The sequence below is a fragment of the Capsicum annuum genome, chromosome 3, assembly GCF_002878395.1.
Source record: "Capsicum annuum cultivar UCD-10X-F1 chromosome 3, UCD10Xv1.1, whole genome shotgun sequence".
Lineage (NCBI taxonomy): Eukaryota > Viridiplantae > Streptophyta > Magnoliopsida > Solanales > Solanaceae > Capsicum > Capsicum annuum.
In genome coordinates, this window is record NC_061113.1 from 172,273,899 (window position 1) to 172,294,692 (window position 20,794).

Genomic DNA, 20,794 nt, shown 5'->3' on the forward strand with positions numbered 1-20,794 from the left:
TTGAATCACTACGACAAAGTGACACAAGAAAACAAAAAAGGGAACGACCAGATTCGAATACGAACAACATTCGATGAATCGTAACAGCAAATCAAGGAAAAGAGAGTTAAAAATCAACGAGAAAAATCGATGATTATGCAAAGAAGAACCTTACGTCTTTGATACCATGTCAAGATAATGAGATAATTGAAGTGTTTGACCTGAAAACCTCCATTGAAAAGTCATTGGATAAGGTAAACTCAGTTAAGAGGAAGCAAAGAAAGATCTAGAAGATAAATTTTAAAAAATGATAGTTGTCTTTTTCTTTCATTTACACGTGTATAAGAATCTCTTAACTACTCAACCTCTTTCAATAGAATTACAAAACTGCCACTAACTTGAACTTAACTAAACTAATTTGTTACAAGCTAATCTCAAAACCACTGTCAATTATGCATTCAGATTTCAACTTTTTAGGTGTTCATGACTAAATAATTTTAGATCCTAGATGTTGTTTCATTGTAATCTTTATTCATTTATCAGTCTTTTATGAATAATAAATTTTATTAGCTTTTATTGATATATGAAGCTCAATAGTAATTTTATTTAATCAGCAAAAACAAGATTCACTCTATCAATAATGCAAATTAGGTGTAAATCACATCACATCCCAATTTGAAACGTGCCATCGTTATCCTGGTTGGTAAAAGTATAGTCAAACTGTAGAGGTACTATGTGAGACAGTGAGCAATTTGGACAAATTACGGATACCAATAAAGTAAGACCAAGATTTGTCAATTAATGTCGTACCGCGTGCACCTGTTCCCTTAATGTAAAGTCTAATTTCAACCATTTCAAAATTTTTGTTTTTCTTCACATTAACCAATTTGTAACGAAAGCAATGAGTACCTATTTAAAAACATAATTACTCTTGATCTTTTAAAAACATTTTCAATGCCATTTTTAAAGAACAATTATACTAATTTTTGTTTTTCTTTACATTAACCAATTTGTAACGAAAGCAATGAGTACCTATTTAAAAACATAATTACTCTTGATCTTTTAAAAATATTTTCAATGCCATTTTTAAAGAACAATTATACTAAGTAGTTTTTGTCTATAAAAATTATTTATTTTTTTCAAAAAATTATTTCACTTTAATGAAAAAAGTAAAAATAATATCTGTTTGGCCATGATAATTCCAAATACAATTTGAAATTGTATTTGAAAAAATGAAACAAATACTAAAACTTGTTTTCACTTTTTTCACTCCTACTTTTCTCACAAAATTTCAAAAATAACTCAAATTTATATTTATGGCCAAACGCAACTTCAACTTCAAAAATTATGATTTTCATGACAAACGAAGCCTAAAGTTATATCAATTTCTACAACATATATATAATCGACTAGTGTAAGTTCAATAAAGAAAAATAAGTAGGCATTTGACCATAAAAATTAAAAAAATTTAAAGTTGGAGTTGAAGTTGTGTTTAGCCATATATTTTTGAAAGATGTGTTTTGACTTTTGAAAAGTCTTTTTTAAATTTAATTTTATACCTCAAACTTTTTAAAACTATCAAAATTACCCGACTAATTTATCTACCGATTATACTCATGAATGAAAAGAATTTTACATCAATGATGGAAAAGGTTTTGAGCTTAAAAATGAAAATATACCTACAAATAATGAAAATATACCGATCTTTTAGCTTAAAAATCTTTATTTTTTGTTCAAAAATGTCTTTTACCAAGAAAAAATATTTTTAAAAAATGTGTTCAGACTTAATTTATTGTTCATCAAAAATGTTTTTCTTTACAGATTTGCTCCAAAACTCATCTAAATCATTTAAGGGTCTTTTATGTAATATTAAAAAAATAAAGGTTATATATAACTAAAAAAAAACTTCGAATTGGAGTTGAAAAAAAGTGAAAAATTGAAATGTTTTTGGAATATCTATGGCCAAACACCATGATTCCATAAAGTGAAAAAAAAATTCGAAAAAAGTACTTTCTCCGTTTCACAATAAATTAATTGTTGAATTTTGGCACACATGTTAAGAAAAAAAAACAAAGACATAAATTTATCATATTTTTTCATTTTTACCCTCTTTAAAAAGCAAAAACGCATGATACATCACTCCCAATGCACATTTAATTGAAGGTAAATTTGAAAAAAAATTTCATTATTTACCTTGAATTGTGAATCATTCACTTATTTTGAAACACTAAAACTACTCCAACAATTCACTTATTATGAAACTAAAAGAAGTAAAAAATATCTATAGTCAAACGGTCTCTAAGAGTTTTGAGAGAGTTCGTACCAGAGAGTGTAGGTTGAAGGGTGTTGACAAAGAGAGTTACACCCAATACAGGAGTGAGGTCATACACCATCTTTTGTACTTTGGCATTATTTGTGAACAAAAGTGGGTATTGGCTTCGTGTAAGGATGAGTAGAAGTGTCAGCAAGGCACCAATTGCAAGTGAAGTGATTGAAACCACCAACACTGAGAATTTTGCCCTTCTTGGATGCCCGGCTCCTAGTTCGTTTGATACCCTTACACTGCACAAATTAGAAAGACTTTATATATAGGTGGAAAATAACTAATAATCAAGGATTTGTTAGTAACCAAAAGTGCATACCTTATTGCAGCATTGAATCCAATACACAACATGAACGTCCATCCTATTATGTTTGCACTGCAATTCATATTGTGTCAGTTATTCGGGAGAATTGATTATTTTGGGTTACTTCCAATTTTTAAAAAAAATTATAATATTTTAGAGGAGATTTTTATTTTTCCACCTTTATAACATATCCAAAGTATTAGGTTCGAAATCGAGAGGTGTCATGCAGAAGTTTAAAGTTTACAAATTAAGACGGCGATAATGCAGATAACACGATATAAATTAAAAACATAATATTATGGATATAATTTGGTCAACTGGCCTACACATAAAAATTAACACTCCCTCCATCCCATTTTATATGTCGCCATTTGACCGGACACGGAGTTTAAGAAATAAAGGAAGACTTGGTAAAGTTTACCAAATTATCCTTTATCAAAAAATGTGTCAATATCTTTTTTTTTATTAATTGGGACCAATAAGGGTAAAATGATAATTGTGCCTTTAAAAAGTTGTCAAATAAAAAAAGGCGGCACTTATTTTGGACGGATTAAAAAAAAATGATGACACATAATTTGAAATGGAGGGAGCATTAAACAAAACATAAAACTATTGAGAGAAAATCTACCCCTAAATAAGACTCGTAAATGACTACATTGTGGATGCTACTATTTTATTGTATGAGAAAGGATGGTCTTTTATTTATAAAGTTTCAAAATCTTTCCTCTTAGAACGAGATTTGTCACATATGAAAAAAATCATATTTTCCTTTCAGAAAAAAGTAAAAAGTAATTATAATATTATTTTAATTTTTTTTGAAAAAAAACAAAATTTAAATTTGATAAGAAAATTAGAAAAAATAAGCTTAACATAAAGTAACTTCTTCTATTTACTTTGTAAGTGACAAAGAGATCTCCCTTGTTTTAATCAGTAGTAGGTGCACATAAATCTATAACTATCTATACCATATATAGTAAAAGTGTGCACGTCCTAGAAATATTATTTAACTTTTTATTTTTGTTAAAAAAAAAAAAAAGTTACTTTAGAAAAAAATATTTTTTACTATTTTTAAAATATTTAAGAATTAAAATTTAATTAAATATATTTTTAATAAAATATTTTTTATTAGAAGTCATCAAAATTAATGACAATTAATTATAAGAAGATTTGAAAAATCTAAAAATAAATATAAAAGCATTAGAATAAGAAAAAATTTAAGAAGTAACAAATTTTTAAAAGTTTTAATTACGTAATAAGAATGTAATCAATGAATATGTAAACGTTTAACTTTAAAAATAAGAAAAGATTTTAAATATAAAAAAAAATAATTGTACTAGAAATATGGTTCGAATTGATGCATTTTTCTTTGTTTCCAGCGGCAAGAGAAAAAGGTATTGTATAAAAAATGTAAAAGTGATAATCCATCAATCACTTAAAACTTTTAATGGTAAAATATATATGTGCTTATACTAAAATATATATTTATGTTATTATATTAAAATATGAAGAATTTTTGAAAAATAATTTAAATTTTTTGTACTTTATTAAATATTTTCTCAATAAATAAAATTATTTAATTTTAAATAACCAAATATTATACAATAAAAGACCGTACAATTAAATTAGTATTACTAATTGTGCATCAACAATGACCAAGTATTCGCTCATTACTACTATGCACTAACATATTGTCTGCAAAGTTGATATGTCATAACTAAATCCAACTTACTTTTCTTTTATTTTATCCAATAAAATAAATGAGAAAATGGTCAAAGACCTTGTCAGTCTATATTTGAGATTTTAATTGCACATTCTAACTTTATGAAAGTCCTATAACCCCTTTAAATTGTTTAATATTAAAATTATTATACCTCTAAAAAGTCACAATTATATCTTTATTGAAGAGTGAAATTCGCGCATTTTGACCAGTCGGTTTTAATTTTTTTAATTTTTAATTATTTTTTCTCCTTATTTTCCACTATTTTTAATTTTACAAATCCAAATTAAAATTTTATCATTCTCACCAAACAAAACATCAATATCTTGAATTATCATCTAATCTATATCATCAGATGAAATCAAGTGTAGTGAATAACTACATTCTACTAAATCGTCTGACTTGTGATGAAGAAGAGAAAGAAAAATGGGTCTGCGGCGACGGTGGCTAACGGGGTAGTGATAATGGGTGAGCTGAAATCCACAATTCAAATCAAAGGATTGGCTTGGATTGAAGTGTGGTGAAAAATAACATGATATTGATAATATAATGTTGTCTTAAAAAATCTTAATTTTTTTTATATTAGATTCTTAATTCTTGAAATTTGACAAGATTTTGAAAAAATTGGACAATGAAAAACGAGAAAAGATTGAAGATTTATATGGATAGAAAAATAGAGGAAGGTGAAGAAGTGGTCAAATGATAAATTTGGTGGAGATGGCGTTGACGACGACTCCATTGATGGAATGGTGGTAGAGAGATTTTGGGTATGGTGAATAGAAGAAGAAGGAAATTAATAATAAAAAAGTTAATAGTAAGTAAAATAATTTATATCTACAATATATTAAAAGTGTGAAGATCCTTATAAAAGTAATTCGAATTTTTTGCCCTTCATTAAAAGTTCTCTCCTTTAGACATAATCGTCTTTTCACTACTTTTCTTAAATTATTATTTAATCATATTTATAATATTATCTCCTAAAATATATGGGATCGAGAATTTAAAATATATGGTAAGACTTTTTCTTAAATTGAAAGTCTTAAAATATATAATAAAAAATATTTTTTACCTTACATATAAATTAGGAGTATATCTTATTATAAGTATACTCACTATAAATATTAACATTAATTTTAGAAGTAAGAATCTATTTATTTTTTTTCTTCACTAGAGTAATAACTAGTAGTAGGATCTTTACTAATATATTTACATTCATATTAGACCTAACTAAGTTAGGTTTAAAAGGAAAAAATAATAATAGAATAAGTAGGAAACTTATTATATTTGTATTTATATTAAAAAAGGTTTAAAACTTTATTAATATCTTCTTTTTTATTCTCCATATAATTAATTGTTCTTAACCAAGTGAGTTTTTTAAGCTATATTCATATTATTTTATAGTATGTGATAACTTTTTCTTGATTTAGTTTATTATTATTTTTTGGTTTGATTGAAGAGATAAATTTTCTTAAGATTTCAGGTAAGTTTTTTAAAATTTTAATATATTCCTGAAATTTAAAATAAATAAATTATCATGTATTTTGTTAGATAATTGTTAATTGAGAAGTGTTTTAGTGAAATTTTGATATATCTTATGATTGAAGAGATAAATTTACTTGTAATTTGAGGTAATTTTTTTATATTCTCTTGATGAATACAATCTTAATAGTATCTATGATTAAAGAGATGAATTTGTTTGTGATATGAGTTAAGTCTTCTAAAATTTTAGTATATTCTTGAAGTTTACAATAATAAACTATCATGTACTCTTGATCGACAATTGTTTACTGAGAAGTTTTTTTAAAAAAATATATAATTAGTATTTATGATTGAAAAGATAAATTTACTTGTGATTTGAGGTAAGCTTTTTAAAATTTTTGTATAAGTATTTTTTTATGTTTACAATGTATATTTGATAGACAATTAATAATTGAGAAGTTTCTTTATGTGTGTGATTTTAGTATGATCTTGAAGTTTAAAATAATAAATTATCATATATTATTGATAGATAATTGTTAATTAATTTTTTTGTGTGATTTTTATTAATAATGACATCTTTATAATTAATAAATTAAAATTTACTTATTTATAAATTTGAACAAATAATTTGGATCATTACATTCTATCATAAGAATTTGGTTAATCATTCTTATTCTATATGAATTCTTTTTTAAAATTTTACTATATGCAACTTTTTAAATTATGAAGAAATTATGAGATCGGACCTATGATCTTTGTTTTTAACAAAATAGGCTCTTTTAATTGATTGGTACAAGCTATATAGATACTATGAGCTATTTGATTGATAAGAGAGACACGTGCAGAGTATGTATACTACTCTTAAATAAAGTGATTCAAGTTTTTGTCATTCATTAAAAGATTTTGAAATAAAATTATTTTTCATCTTTTTCCTTAAATAATTTTATTACTAATTATACGAAATATTAAAGAAATTGAAATTAATTAAAGTTCTTGTTGATTTAGGTTAGAAAGTAGAATTTTACCTTATATAGAAAATAATTTTTACAAACCAAAATAACTACAAATTTTGTCTAAAAACTGCTATTCTACAAAATAAATATATTTAAAGAGGGATTCGATACAAAAAACTATTAAAATTTGCCTAAATTGACTATATTTCAATACAATTTAATTTGGTTTAATACTAGACCCAACAAATTCAAGTTACAAATTTATCATAAATAAAGTTAATAATTTACACCAGATTTTTAAAGTTCGTACTTAACATATACACATGAATTTATTTTTCATATACATTTATTGTTAATTAACGTAATACTCTCTTATGTCTTTTGTATGATTTGTATGAATATATTAGTTTTATGTTGAAGTATTTTTCGTATTAAATAAATTAATTTACTTATTTCTTTATTCAAGCATATTTTCTTTTATGTATTGAAATGACCTTGTTAATTGAATTCCTTGAAGTGAGATACACGCGCTCGCGCGTAAGATAAGACTAGTATATATATATATAAATTTTAATATTTTTCTTACAAACACTCCCTTTCTCATATCAGTCTTTAGGGATGTAATAATTTCAATTTTAAACAGTTTTGGAGGGTCATAGGACTCCCGTAAAATTGGAGTGTACAGAATGAAGGGGCCTAAAACAATTTTCTCAAAAAATAACTGTAGTACTTTTTTGTATTTATATATAATTAAATTTTAATATTATTATTGTTGGCGAAATTAAATACAAATATCTTAAACTTTAAAATCCTGCTATTTCTTGTCCGATCTAATCCTTTAGTAGAATTTTGTGCTTAACCAAACATAGAAATGCCCAATTGTTTAAATGATTTTTAAATTTCTTTGTTAAATATGAGTAGATGAATCATGTGTAATTACAACGACTCCCCAAAATCCAAAATAAAATATTACAAGCAGTTGTGCTTTCACCAAATTTACGAACAATCCCTTTTATTAGGAAAAAGACACTAAAATCACTTTAAATTATATTCAAAAAATTAATGACATATTTAAACTATTTTTGTGAACTTAATAACATTCTAAAAGCTAATGTGACCAAACAAAAAAATACCAATGAAATAGGCGCGTTTGAGTATTCAAAACACAATATTTTCTTTTATATAATAATAAGAGGCAGTTGAGGAGCTTCCTGTCGTCCTCCTTGCCGACCAATTCACCTGCTTACTTTGTAATTTTACTATATAATCATTAATTAATTATATTATATTATTTAAATATTAAAAAAATATATATTTAATTTAAAAAGTAAAATAGATATTTATGATATATCTGCTTCAGCTGCTTCAACCATGATTTTACTATGTCACTCCTAATTAATTATTATATGTCTCTTAACTATTAAAAAATTTATAATATTTTATAAAAATATAAAATAAATATAAAATAATAAATTAACTCTTGATATTTTAAAGCAACTTACAATTTTATATGACGTCTACTTAATTTTTTTCACAAGTATTTTTTATAGCAATTTTGTTATATTACTTTCTAATTAGTTATTATGAGTCATACATTTATGATATATCTGCTTCAGCTGCTTCAACCATGATATTACTATGTCACTCCTAATTAATTATTATATGTCGCTTAACTATTACAAAAATTATAATATTTAATAAAAATATAAAATAAATATAATAATAAATTAACTTTTGATATTTTAAAGCAACTTACAATTTTATATGACGTCTACTTAATTTTTTTCACAAGAATTTTTTATAGCAATTTTGTTATATTACTTTCTAATTAGTTATTACGAGTCATTTAAGACATGTCTACCTCGTCACTTCAATTGTGATATTTGGTTGATTCTTGAAATTATATCAGTGTCACTTAAATTGAAATAGAAGAAAATTATTATAAACTATAATAATTGAAAACTTAAATTATTTTTAAAATAATTAACTTTCAATGCCATAAAAGTTTAGACAAGGAGAATATTATAAATTACAATAGTTAATGGCTTAAAACAGTCAATTACAGTGGCAAAAAAGTATTATAAAATACAATAGCTAACAACTTAAAATATCTAAAAATATATTAAAAAATAACTGATTATTTAAATTTTATTTGAGTTACATAAATTGAAACAAAAAAATATAAGTAAAAAATAATATAAATCATAATAATTAACAACTTAAAAAATTTAAAAGATATAAAATATTTGTCGGACTCTCAAAACTACACCAGTACCACTTAAATTGGAATAGAAGAAAAAGTATATAAATCATAATAATTAAAAATCTAAATTATTTTTAAAATATAATTGACTATTAATGTCACAAAAATTTAGACAAGGAGAATAATATATATTAATTAAAAATTACATAAAAAATATTATAAATTATAATAGCTAACAACTTAAACATCTAAAAAAAGAGAATAATGTGTTATGTATTTATAAAAAATACTATAAATCTCAATAATTAACGACTTAAAAAAAAAAATAAAAGATATAACATATATAACATATTTGGTTGATTATTAAAATTATATTAGTATCACTTAAATTGAAATAGAAGAAAAAGTATTATAAATCTCAATAATTAAAAACTTAAATTATTTTTAAAATATAGTTGATTATCAATACCACAAAAGTTTAGATAAGAAAAGTAATATAATATTAGTTCAAAGCTATATAAAAATTATTACAAATTTTAATAGTTAACAACTTAAAATATTTATAAATATGTTAAAAATATAATTAATTATCTAAATTCTATTTATGTCACATAAATTAAGATAAGAATATAATATATATTGGACTTGTGCTAGCAAGAGCCCTGAGTGTCTCGTTGACATAGAAATGAGGGTCATTTTTTTTTTATTTAATTATTTCACTATCTACACCAAATAGTCCCCACTTTTTACCCTTATACTTTTTTATCCCCACTTTTTGCTCCATTTCTCATCTCTCCTTTCTTCCATAGATTAGGTTTTAAATCTTTCTTTTCATTTTAATTTTTTTTCCTCAAGTAAGTTTATCTAGCTAGATAAGAAGCTAAGAGGGTAAAAGGCGAAGAAATGAGATTTTTTTTTCACTCTCGTCGATGAAAAATTTTCAGATTGTTATAAAATAATAAAGATCAACGAAGAAGAGTAGAGAGAATAGAGAAAGTAATTCTTATTTCTTCTCTTGAGGGATGAGAGATCATCAGATTGTCCATACAATGAACAAAACTTCTCTATTTATAGAGGAAATTTACTCCTAGTCTGAGTAAAAGATAGATGTTTCAAATCCTAATAGATATCAAAGTAAATCTTGATAGACATTCACTATAACATAAATACATTTATAACACTCCCCCTTGAATGTCTAATTGGTAGATAATGTGCCTCGTTAAAACCTTACTAGAAAAAATCCAGTAGGAAAAAAAATCTAGTGAAGAAAAAAGAGTACACATCTCTAATAATACGCATTTCGGCTGCCTCATTAAAAACCTTACAAGGAAAACCCAGTGGGACAAAACCTCATAAGGAAAAAAAGTACAGCGCGTATTAACTCCCCATAATGAGAACATCCTTGACCTTTGCATCTCAATCTTATGCAGCATCTTCTTAAAAGTTGCAATTGAAGAAGATTTGGTGAATAAATCAGTCACATTGTCAGTTGAACGAATCTGTTGCACATTAATATCATCATTTTTTTGTAGCTCATGTATGTAGAAAAGCTTTGGCAAAATGTATTTATGAATCCTCCCTTAAGATGTGCTACGTATGCTGAATTATCTCTGTATAAAATTGTGGGTAGATTGTCATATTTCACACCACATTTTTTTCGAATGAGATATATCATGGACCTCAACCATACACATTCTCGGTTGCTTCATGAATAGTTATTATCTCAGCATGATTCAATGAAGTGGTTACGATAGACTGCTTTGTATATCTCCAAGATATGACAGTACCACCACATATGAACACATAGCCTATTTGAGACCGAGCTTTATGCGGGTTAGATAAGTACCCAATATCAGCATGACCAATAAGATCGGGACTGCAATCTTTAGAATAAAACAAGCTCATGTGTTTTATCCCATTTTGATGTCTCATAGTAGAAGCAGAAATATACCTTGCTAACAAATTGAGCGAAAGGCTATATTGAGTCTTGTAGTTTTTTACAAGATACATGAGTGCACCAATTGTACTAAGATATGGTACTTCATAACCAATCCAAATTGGTATATTTCTCATTTCAGTAAATAATCTATTGCTTTGAAAACTCTTCAAGAGTTCCAATGATGTTCAAGCAATAAGCTTATACAATATAAGGATTATAAATAAGTTTTCCAGAAACTTTTATATGCTTCAAGTGTTTTGAATCCTTAAAAGTTTTTCACATAAGTTTTGTCAAGTGACAATATTTAACATTTCATGAGTGACATCTTTAAATATTTAGACTGCAAATCAAATAAGTTTTACGCTTACCAAAATGCATCCTTTCAGCTTACTTGATAAATGTTTCTACGTCAGCATGCTTAAATTAATGTAGAATTCAGATCCTCATAATCTTTTACAATATTACGCCAATATTGTATCAAAACTATCATCGACAATTTCTTTTATATCGGTTCACAATGCGACATAACATTTTGGGATTCATCACTTTATTATTTTCAGGTACCTAAGCCTCTCATAAGGTTTTATGAAATGTTATGTCGTAGGCTCTTCAAGAGCACATTGCCTTCTTATCATGATTATTTGCTCCTTATCCTTTTCTAGGATAATTTTGTTTGGAACCGATTGGTCTATTATGCTTCACGCATGCATAGATTTTATCTTTTAAGGACACAAAATAGGAGCACTTGCAGCTAAATATGAAATGCTTTCGACATTTGACTTGAATTATGTTTTGAACGAGGATCTGATGATAATTCCTAACATATTTCTTAGCTGCTTATAATCTCCCCCTTATGTTAGGAAAACTAACATACATCCTCCATCTTCTTTGAGGAATCCATCTTTGTCCATCATGGTATATTCATTAATCATATACCGCACATCAAAACTATTAGATGGAATAGTTGGTTTATGACCTTGAACAAATTGTGGGAGAAGAAATAATCATAATTTATTGGTCTAATGCATACAAGTGTTATTGTATGCAACATATCATATTTCAAACCAACACATGAAGCTTTGTTCTCATTAGCGATGGTTTAGCTATTTATCGAAGGCATTCAATGTCAAACCATCATCATCAAGATAACTTTCTTGATTGCACAATCTGAAAATTATGCTCAATTTATTGAACAAGTAACTTTATGATATCAAACATAGGTTGACCATGAATATACATGTGATCATCTTATTGATGCATCTTTTCAACATATCACATGATAGGTGAACGGACCCTTATTCACCTTTTATTCTTTTCAGATTTTGAGGGATCCAATTCCAAAATTAGTTGGTCCAACCAACTTATCATGAGAACAAGCAACATTAAAGTTCATGAAGAATTTTCTAATTCTTCAATATATGTTCAATACTCGGTATACACATCTTCAGGATATCGCAATCGTTCATGTCAACTTATGAACTTTTATTCTAGTAAACTCCAAGTTTACCATGATATGTGTTTTTGCTTTAGTAAATTTCAGATTTACTATTATATGAATAAATTTCAGATTTACTACTTCAGAAGTAGATTTCAAAATTATTCAACCTCTTTCGGAGGTGAGTTGTGATACAATCACAATCAAGTGCACGTTTGCATTAATAAGTTTCTCATTCCCCAGGAATGAAATATAATTATGCCTTAAGCATATCAAATTATGATAGCTACTACAAGAGCAAATTGAAGCATACATATGATTTATTGCTACAACATTCAATTCAAGGAATAGAGCATATCAATGGGATATATTTCATGACTTTTCATCAAATACCCATTAGTTTGCCTTAACCATCATAATATTATCAATACATGCATTGAGATCCAATCTCAATATCTTATCCATATAAAGGCGTCTTAGACATAAATTGATGGGACTTGAACCCAACATATTATCATCCCTTTTGATAATATTGTTCTTGAGGAATAAATTTAAAACATAAATGGTTTCAAACCAATTATTTTTCCTCAAATCCAATAATAATTATATTATTAGTAGCAAAATATAAATAACGTAAGAAATTACAAACCTTGAAATCCTTAAGATTTATAATCTCACCTTGTTTGGCATAATCTTACCTTGTTTGACAGAGTCTCGTACTGATAACATCTTGTGAAATAGAAAGAAAGAAGAGGAGTAGAGAAAATAGAGGAGTAATTCTTATTTCAGAGAAAATAGAGGAGTAATTCTTATTTCTTCTCTTGAGGGATGAGAGATCATCAGATTGTCCATACAATGAACAAAATTCCTCTATTTATAGGAAAAATTACTCCTAGTCTGAGTAAAAGATAGATGTTTCAAATCCTAATAGATATCAAAGTAGATTTTAATAGACATTCACTATAATGTAAATACATTTATAACACAGATTACCTTAAAAGGATTTTCTCTGTTTTTATTTACTCATTTTTTTTAATGTTATTTTTTTAAAATTTCAATCTGGAACTAATCTTTCATCTTTTATAAAATAAATATGCTTTAAAAAATTTCATGGTCAAACTCAAAAGTTTAATGATAGTAGTGATTTTAATAATTTTAATTTATTTTCTTTCAATTTATTATTGAAATTTTGAATTATTTCGTGTGAATTAATTAAATAAGTCTATCGAGATTGTTTTGATTGAAATTTTATTGCAGTGTCTATTTTTGCACAAAGACATTAAAACAAGTGCAAAGACAAATCGAGACTGAAAGATTAAGAACCACAAGGACGAATATTATGTGTGAAGACATTTCTTTCCTCTTCTAGTTACAGGGAGTTGAGAAATGTAAGAATGAAGAATAAGGTGGTGTGATCTTCAATGAAAATAAAAAAAAGAAACATAAAAGTTAAATATTTTATATTTGATGAGGTGATGACATAGAGCGAATGCGATACAACTCTTGAGGAAAAAATTTAATACTCTATGTGAGAGGTCCAATATTACATGGCACACAAAAATTGTGTAAGAATCTTTTAAATTTTGCCAAATAGTCTTAAATTTTGCCAAATAGGGATAGTGGATCCGGGTGACAATTTCAGCCCATATTTATGAAAAGAGTCCATTGAATCCATATTTATTGAATTAGATGACTCATATTTCAAATGGATAAATATAGACTTCAACTCATTTTAAAAGCTCATACAAATATGAACAAAATAGGTAAAATATGGGTACCCATTTAAACACAGAGATCACCCACCTATGCTTTAAATTTCATTTTTTTCTTCTTTTCTAGTTTCTTTTTTTTTCTTTCTTTTTTTCTTTAATTTACTTTTTTTCTTTTGCATTTTGTTTTTTCATTTTTTACTCATTTCTTATAATTTCTTTTTTTCTTTCTCTTATTTTTTTTATCTTTTTTTTTAATTTCTTTTTCTTTGTATTTTTTTTTCATTTTCTCCTTTCTTATTCTTATTTCATCATTCGTATTCGTTTGAGACCTACATGGGTTAATAAATATAAAGTTCTAATTATCCCATTTAGCCTATACAATTCATAGTATCTCTTATCAATTAAATATAATCTATATATAGCATCTCCCCTTTATTATTATTTTCTTACATCTTTTATTTCTCTTTTTTTTTCTTTCATTTTTCCTTTAATTTACTATTTTTTTTCTTTATTTTTTTCCTTTAGTTTACTTTTTCTTTTTCATTTTTTTTTATTTTTTTCCACTTATTTTTTACTCGTTTCTTACACTTTTTTTTTTTCTTTTTTTTCATCATTTTTTTTTCTTTTTCAATTTTATTTATTTTTTCTTCGCATTCTTTTTTTTTTTTGTATTTTCATTTCCACCTTTTTCATTTTTGGTTCGTCATTTTTTTTTAATATTATTTTCCTCATCTTTTTTTTGTCATTGCATTTTATATTTTATATATATTTTTAACTTTAAATTTATTTGAATCATACTATATATTTCAAATAAATTTATTATTTGTATTGTTCAATTTATATTAATAAAATATAATTTGTATCAATATATATAAAATATAAGTGTGAATTATATAAAATATATACGACGGTGCAAACTATAAAAAACAAATATAAGCTTGAAGTCTAAAAAACAAATAAAAATATACAATTGTATTAAGTAAGCTCGGTCCATCTTTATTCCATTTCATATATGACTGAGGATCCACATAGCCTTCGATTTATGGAAAAATCCAACTTCAAATCCGACTTCTAACTCCCTCATCTTAGAGTTCTCGTTAGAGCAGAAGTAAGGTACGAAGTAAGGAGCTCAAGGTAAGGCAAGGCAGAAAGTACGTAGAAACCATGATTTGTGTACTTCTTGCGACTGCTAAAGATATTTGGTTTGACGAATGTAATTTAAAGATCTTTCTGGATACTATCTCTGTATCTGTTCATTAGGTGGAGTCCACTTGAGTGTACTTACCAAAACTATAAATGTTGGATGAATATAAATCAATATGCGCTTATGGTATTTTCGTTATCATAAAAAAAACCAAAAAAAATAATAAAGAAAAAATAAGAAGAAAGAGAGGTAGAAGTTAGAGATAGAAAAGAGAGAAAAATCGTAAAGAAAAAATTAAAAAAAAAATACAAAAAAAATTAGAAAGAAAAAAATAATGAAAAAGGAGAAAAGGAAAAAGAAAAAAATGATGATGAGTACAAATATTCTAAATGGTTATGATATCTCAGTCATTATTCATAATTTGTACTCGACTTAATCATGTTTTTCAAAAATAAAAAAAATATAAAATATAAAATAAAACCAAAAAAAAAAAAAAAAAAGAAGTCAAAAAAAATTAGAAAAAAAGGAGACTAAAAAGGAAAAAAGAAGAGAAGCAAAGGGTAGAAATAGAAGAGAGAAAGAAAAAGAAAATGAAAAAAAAAGAAAAAAAAAACTAAAAACTATATATAAAAGAGAGAGAAAAAAAACTAAAAAAACTGGAAAAAAGTCAAATTAATATGATATAGAAGTTTTCAGTTTTTTATTTTAGGAGATAAAGTGGGTTGGAACCATTTTTACTCAATCCATATTTGATCAAATCCATATTTATCCATATTTATAAGAGCGGATTGCAATCCAAACCATTTTTGCTCGATCCATATTTAACCCGTCCAAATCCAATCCAATCCGCCCATTTGCCACCCCTAAATCCTGCTGTTACAAAAAAGAAGCGAATGGCTCTATTTCTCTTTTTAATTTCTTTTCTTTCTTACATTTTTTTTTATATGGCTGCTTTACAATATCCTCTTTTAATTCACCTCTTCATTAACATAGGATATTATAATTTTAAAAATTTAAATTTACTCATGTGATTTCATTATAAAAATTAAAATAATAGAATTATAAGATCAAAGGACGGCAAAAAACAATAATGGACATTTGGTCATAAAATAAAAAAAATTACTTTATTTATAAATTTTAAAATTGAAGTTGGAGTTACGTTGGTTATACTTTTTGTAATAAAAATAAAATAAAAACTCATTTGGCCATAAATAGTATTCATTATATTCCAGAATACGTTTTTACTTATTCCGAAATACTTATTTGGTCATAAACAAATCAAATACAAATTGAAGTTGTATTTGAAAATTTGAAAAACATCTCAAAAAGATGTTTTCACTATTTTTTATTGCACTTATTTTTTATTTAAAAAATAAATTAATTTTTTATTTTCATAAAATAACTTCAGTTTCATAAAATTCTATTTTTAAATTTATTTTCATTTTTTGTATTTTTTATAAAAAAAATACTTTTAAATTCTAATATCAACTTCAAATACTATTTGTCAAATACAATTCACCTCTATTTTCAACTATAAAAATTTCAAATAAAGTGAATATATTTTTGATCTTTCATGGTCAAACGCTTATTTAAAATTGAAAGCTAGATGTGAAAATAAAATTTTTAAGATAAATTTTATTAATTGTTATTCAACTTTGACTTTATCAAAAATAATTTTCATTTTCTTATTACATAAAGTTATCTAACTCAAAAGTTTAATACACATAAATATTATTTTATCACATACGGTGTGTTCGGTAATGAGGATTTTAGATTAAAAAAAATATTAAAATAAAAAAGTAATAAATTTGTTAGAGTAAATAAATCAAAAATTTATTTAAATTAAAATATGAATATATTGTAAAGTAACTATATCCAAAAAAAAAAAAATGTAAGTAAGGAAAGAAATAGACAGAAAAATAAGACATCTAAGACTTTGACTTCTTTTTATGATAGTGGGTTCCATTATTCTTACTTGTCAAAATCTGAAAAGATCCTCACACAACGTTTATGTGCCATGTAATACTTAGGCCTTTCACATATTTTAGGATTGTATTAATTTCACTAAAAATAAGAATAAGAATATAATAGATCACTTTACTTTTCAAATATAATTAAAGGTGATTTTAATATTTTTTTTCTTTTTATTATTCTACTTCTCATCCATCGTTCTTTTCCACATCTCATAGCTACCCATAAAGCCCACAACCAGCATGGCCCTCAGCCAAGTATACCTTTTTGACTTTTAATTTAGATAGTACTTTCTCAGTAAATTTAGTACTGTACTTCATTATTAATAAGTTACCTCTAAAGCATAAATCATACTGTTAGAGGTCGAGTATTTTCGAAGTACCAGTTCATTTACTAAAATAAATATTCTTTTGACACAATCAATGCATAAAGATTAAACACCTTCGGAAGAAAATTATTGCTCTCCCATCTTAATCATATGAAACCTTTTGATTGGACACAAAATTTTAAAATAAAAAAAGAATTTGTTATTAGCTAAAATAAGTATGAAAGACTTGTATAACTATAAATAGACTCATCAAGAATAAGTTTTTCTTTTTAGTTTAATTATTTCTGAATATAATAAAATGATACTTTTTGGAAGAAAATAAAAAATAAAGTGTGTTACATAAATTAAATTTTGTGATTTTAAATTAAAGTTATATCGAATGTATAAAATATTTTTTAATTTCGTGATCCTAAACAATATCACATAAAAAGTTAAAATTAAAATATTAATAATAAAGAAAAAATGACATTTTCTTTAAATGAATCAAAAATAAAAATAGTTGCTCCCTCCGTTTAAAAAAGAATGACTTACTTTTCTTTTTAGTCCGTTTAAAAAAGAATGACTTCGTTCCCTTTTTGGCAATACTTTAATTTCTAGTTTCCACATGGCATATTTAGGACCACAAGATTAAACGACATGTTGGTACATTTAACACAACTTTAATTTAAGGCCACAAGATTCAAAAATTTCTTTATTTTCTTAAATTTTATGTCAAATTAAAATAGATTATTCTATTTTTAAACGGAGGGAGTATTTTTTTTAAAAATAGCGAGAGCAATATACTTGGGCCTTGAGAAAAATAAATTAGCTTCGGGGTAGTGGGAGTAGGTAAGTGAACAGACCATATGGAAGTAGCATCAACGATGATTTCTGCATCCTTAACGTATCCTGCGGCGAGAATCAAGGACATGAAATACCAAAGTTCTAAGCTGCACACACACACACACAAAACAAGGCAAATGTTTGTCAAAAGCCCCAGCAAATTCAAAAAATAATTCTTCTTTTTATTTATCGCTTTTAATATATAAAAGACATGAACGATAAAATTCTCATATCAAATCATTATTTTTAAAGAAAGTCCAAATTGGACAAATAAAAGAAAACTTTCTGAAGCTGCTCCAATCAAGTAAAAGCCACAAAATTGATGAAAAGAGAGAACATACCAAATCATGACCCCAGATGCAAGAGATAACCCAACAAATGCCCAAAGATTTTTGAACGCCTCCCAGGAAAATCCGAACCAAGCTTCACCACAATTCCCTCGGAAAATATACATCATTTTTGCAGCTACCATTAACCACCATGAACAGTTTAGAATCACAGCTCCATCGACCAAACCCAAGCCCAACTTCAACATAAACAGCCAAGTTAACAAAGTATGCATAGGAAAAGAAACCCCAGCTATGACAGCCATAGTCATAATCTTGCTTTGAGCTTGAAGAAACTTCATGATTGGGAACTCAAAGGCATAAGCAAAGACCATTGGTATCATCCATAACGAGAATTTCCCTGCCCATTGCGCTATTTTATCCTGCTGCCCGATTAAAGTTAGAATTTGAGTCGCAAATATGTTCAAAAACATCAAAACTAGTGCAGTTGCATTCAGAATTAGCCATGATCCCTGCATGTAAATCCCAAGCATATCTATATGCTTAGCTCCAAATGCTTGGCCACACAGTGTCTCCAATGCGCTTCCCATTCCCAACTGCCAAAAATAAAAAAAGGTCAATGATTGGATTAACTGAATAAAAAAAATCTGCGAAACCGTAGTAATTACTATAAGCGCAAGAAAAACATTTCCGGGCATAACAATTTAATATTAAAAAATAGCTTTATATTAACACTCAGAATAAAAATTGAGAAAATAAAAGAAAAAGCTCCAATATTCACAAGATTGATGTCTCCATTCATGTTCCCTTTTCCTCAAAACTGTCAAGAATTAACATCTATAATTAACATTCGCAGGGTGAATGATTATTATAGTAGGTACCAACCAGGACTCCCTCTGAAAATCCAGCAATAACAGAGATTTGGATAGAAACAGCAGCAAGTTGAATGGTTCCGACATGTCCAGCAAAGATTTGAGTAGTAGCACCTAATGAATATTGGCAAAGGGAAGTAAAAATGGCAGGTCCAGCTAGGTACCACAACTTTTTCGATTCGTAATGAAATTCTTTTAAGAAGCTTTTAATTCCATTAATCGACTGGATATCATCTTCCTCTTCGTCGAAAGAAGCTTTTGAAGGAGTTGACTTGGTAATTTCAGGCCATTTGGTTGAAGTAAGAAGTGGTACATTATTTTCCTCCATTAATCGACGCCTTACAAGGCAGATCCACAAGCAGCGCGCGCTATTAAGAGATAGCTGTGAACCCTAATGGGTCGTTTGATTGAGTGTATTAAAATTGTCCATGACTGATAAATATAAGATCAAAGGCCTACCAGGCTCCGGGGGTACTAGCACGGGCGGATTTGACAAATATCTTTTGATTCGATCGAATGCTTCCTAACATTCTTTAATCCATTTTACCGCAACACTCTTTTTCAGCAACTTGAATATGGGCTCACAAGTGGTTGTGAGTTGAGCAATAAACCTGCTAATGTAGTTCAATCTACCAAGCAAACTCATCACCTCCGTCCTATTCTTGGGCGGGGGCAAATCCTGAATGGCTTTGATTTTTGAGAAATCCAATTCAATCCCCCGATGGCTGACTACAAACGCCAACAGCTTTCCAGATGGAACTCCAAATATATATTTTGTCGGGTTGAGGTTAAGATTATACCTGCGAAGTCTTTCAAAGAACTTTCTTAAATTTTTAATATGGTCGGCCCGATTATTTGACTTAATAATCACATCATCCACGTAGACCTCAATCTTCTTATGCATCATATCATGAAACATAGTAGTCATGGCTCTCATGTATGTTGCTCCAGCATTCTTCAAATCGAACGGTATCACTCGATAACAATAAGTCCCCCATGGAGTGATAAAAGACGTCTTCTCCGCGTCTTCATCATCCATAATGATTTGGTGATATCCGACATAGCAATCCATAAAAGAGGCAACCTCATGTTTAGCACAGTTGTCTAACAAAATGTAGATATTGGGCAGTGGATAATCATCTTTCAGACTTGCTCTGTTCAAATCAGGGTAATCAACATACACTCGAATTTTGCCATCTTTCTTTGGTACGGGAACAACATTGGATAACCACATGGGATAGCGAGCTACTCGAATTACTTTGGCTTTAAGTTGTTTCATGATTTCCTCTTTAATTTTAATACTTACATCCGTTTTAAACTTCCTCA

General features: G+C 26.8%; 1 pseudogene; it reads right to left on the reverse strand.

Moving 5' to 3' along the window:
- LOC107863690 overlaps positions 1 to 19,192 on the reverse strand; it is a 30,665-nt pseudogene extending 11,473 nt beyond the window's left edge.
- Between the last annotated feature and the right edge of the window lie 1,602 nt (positions 19,193 to 20,794).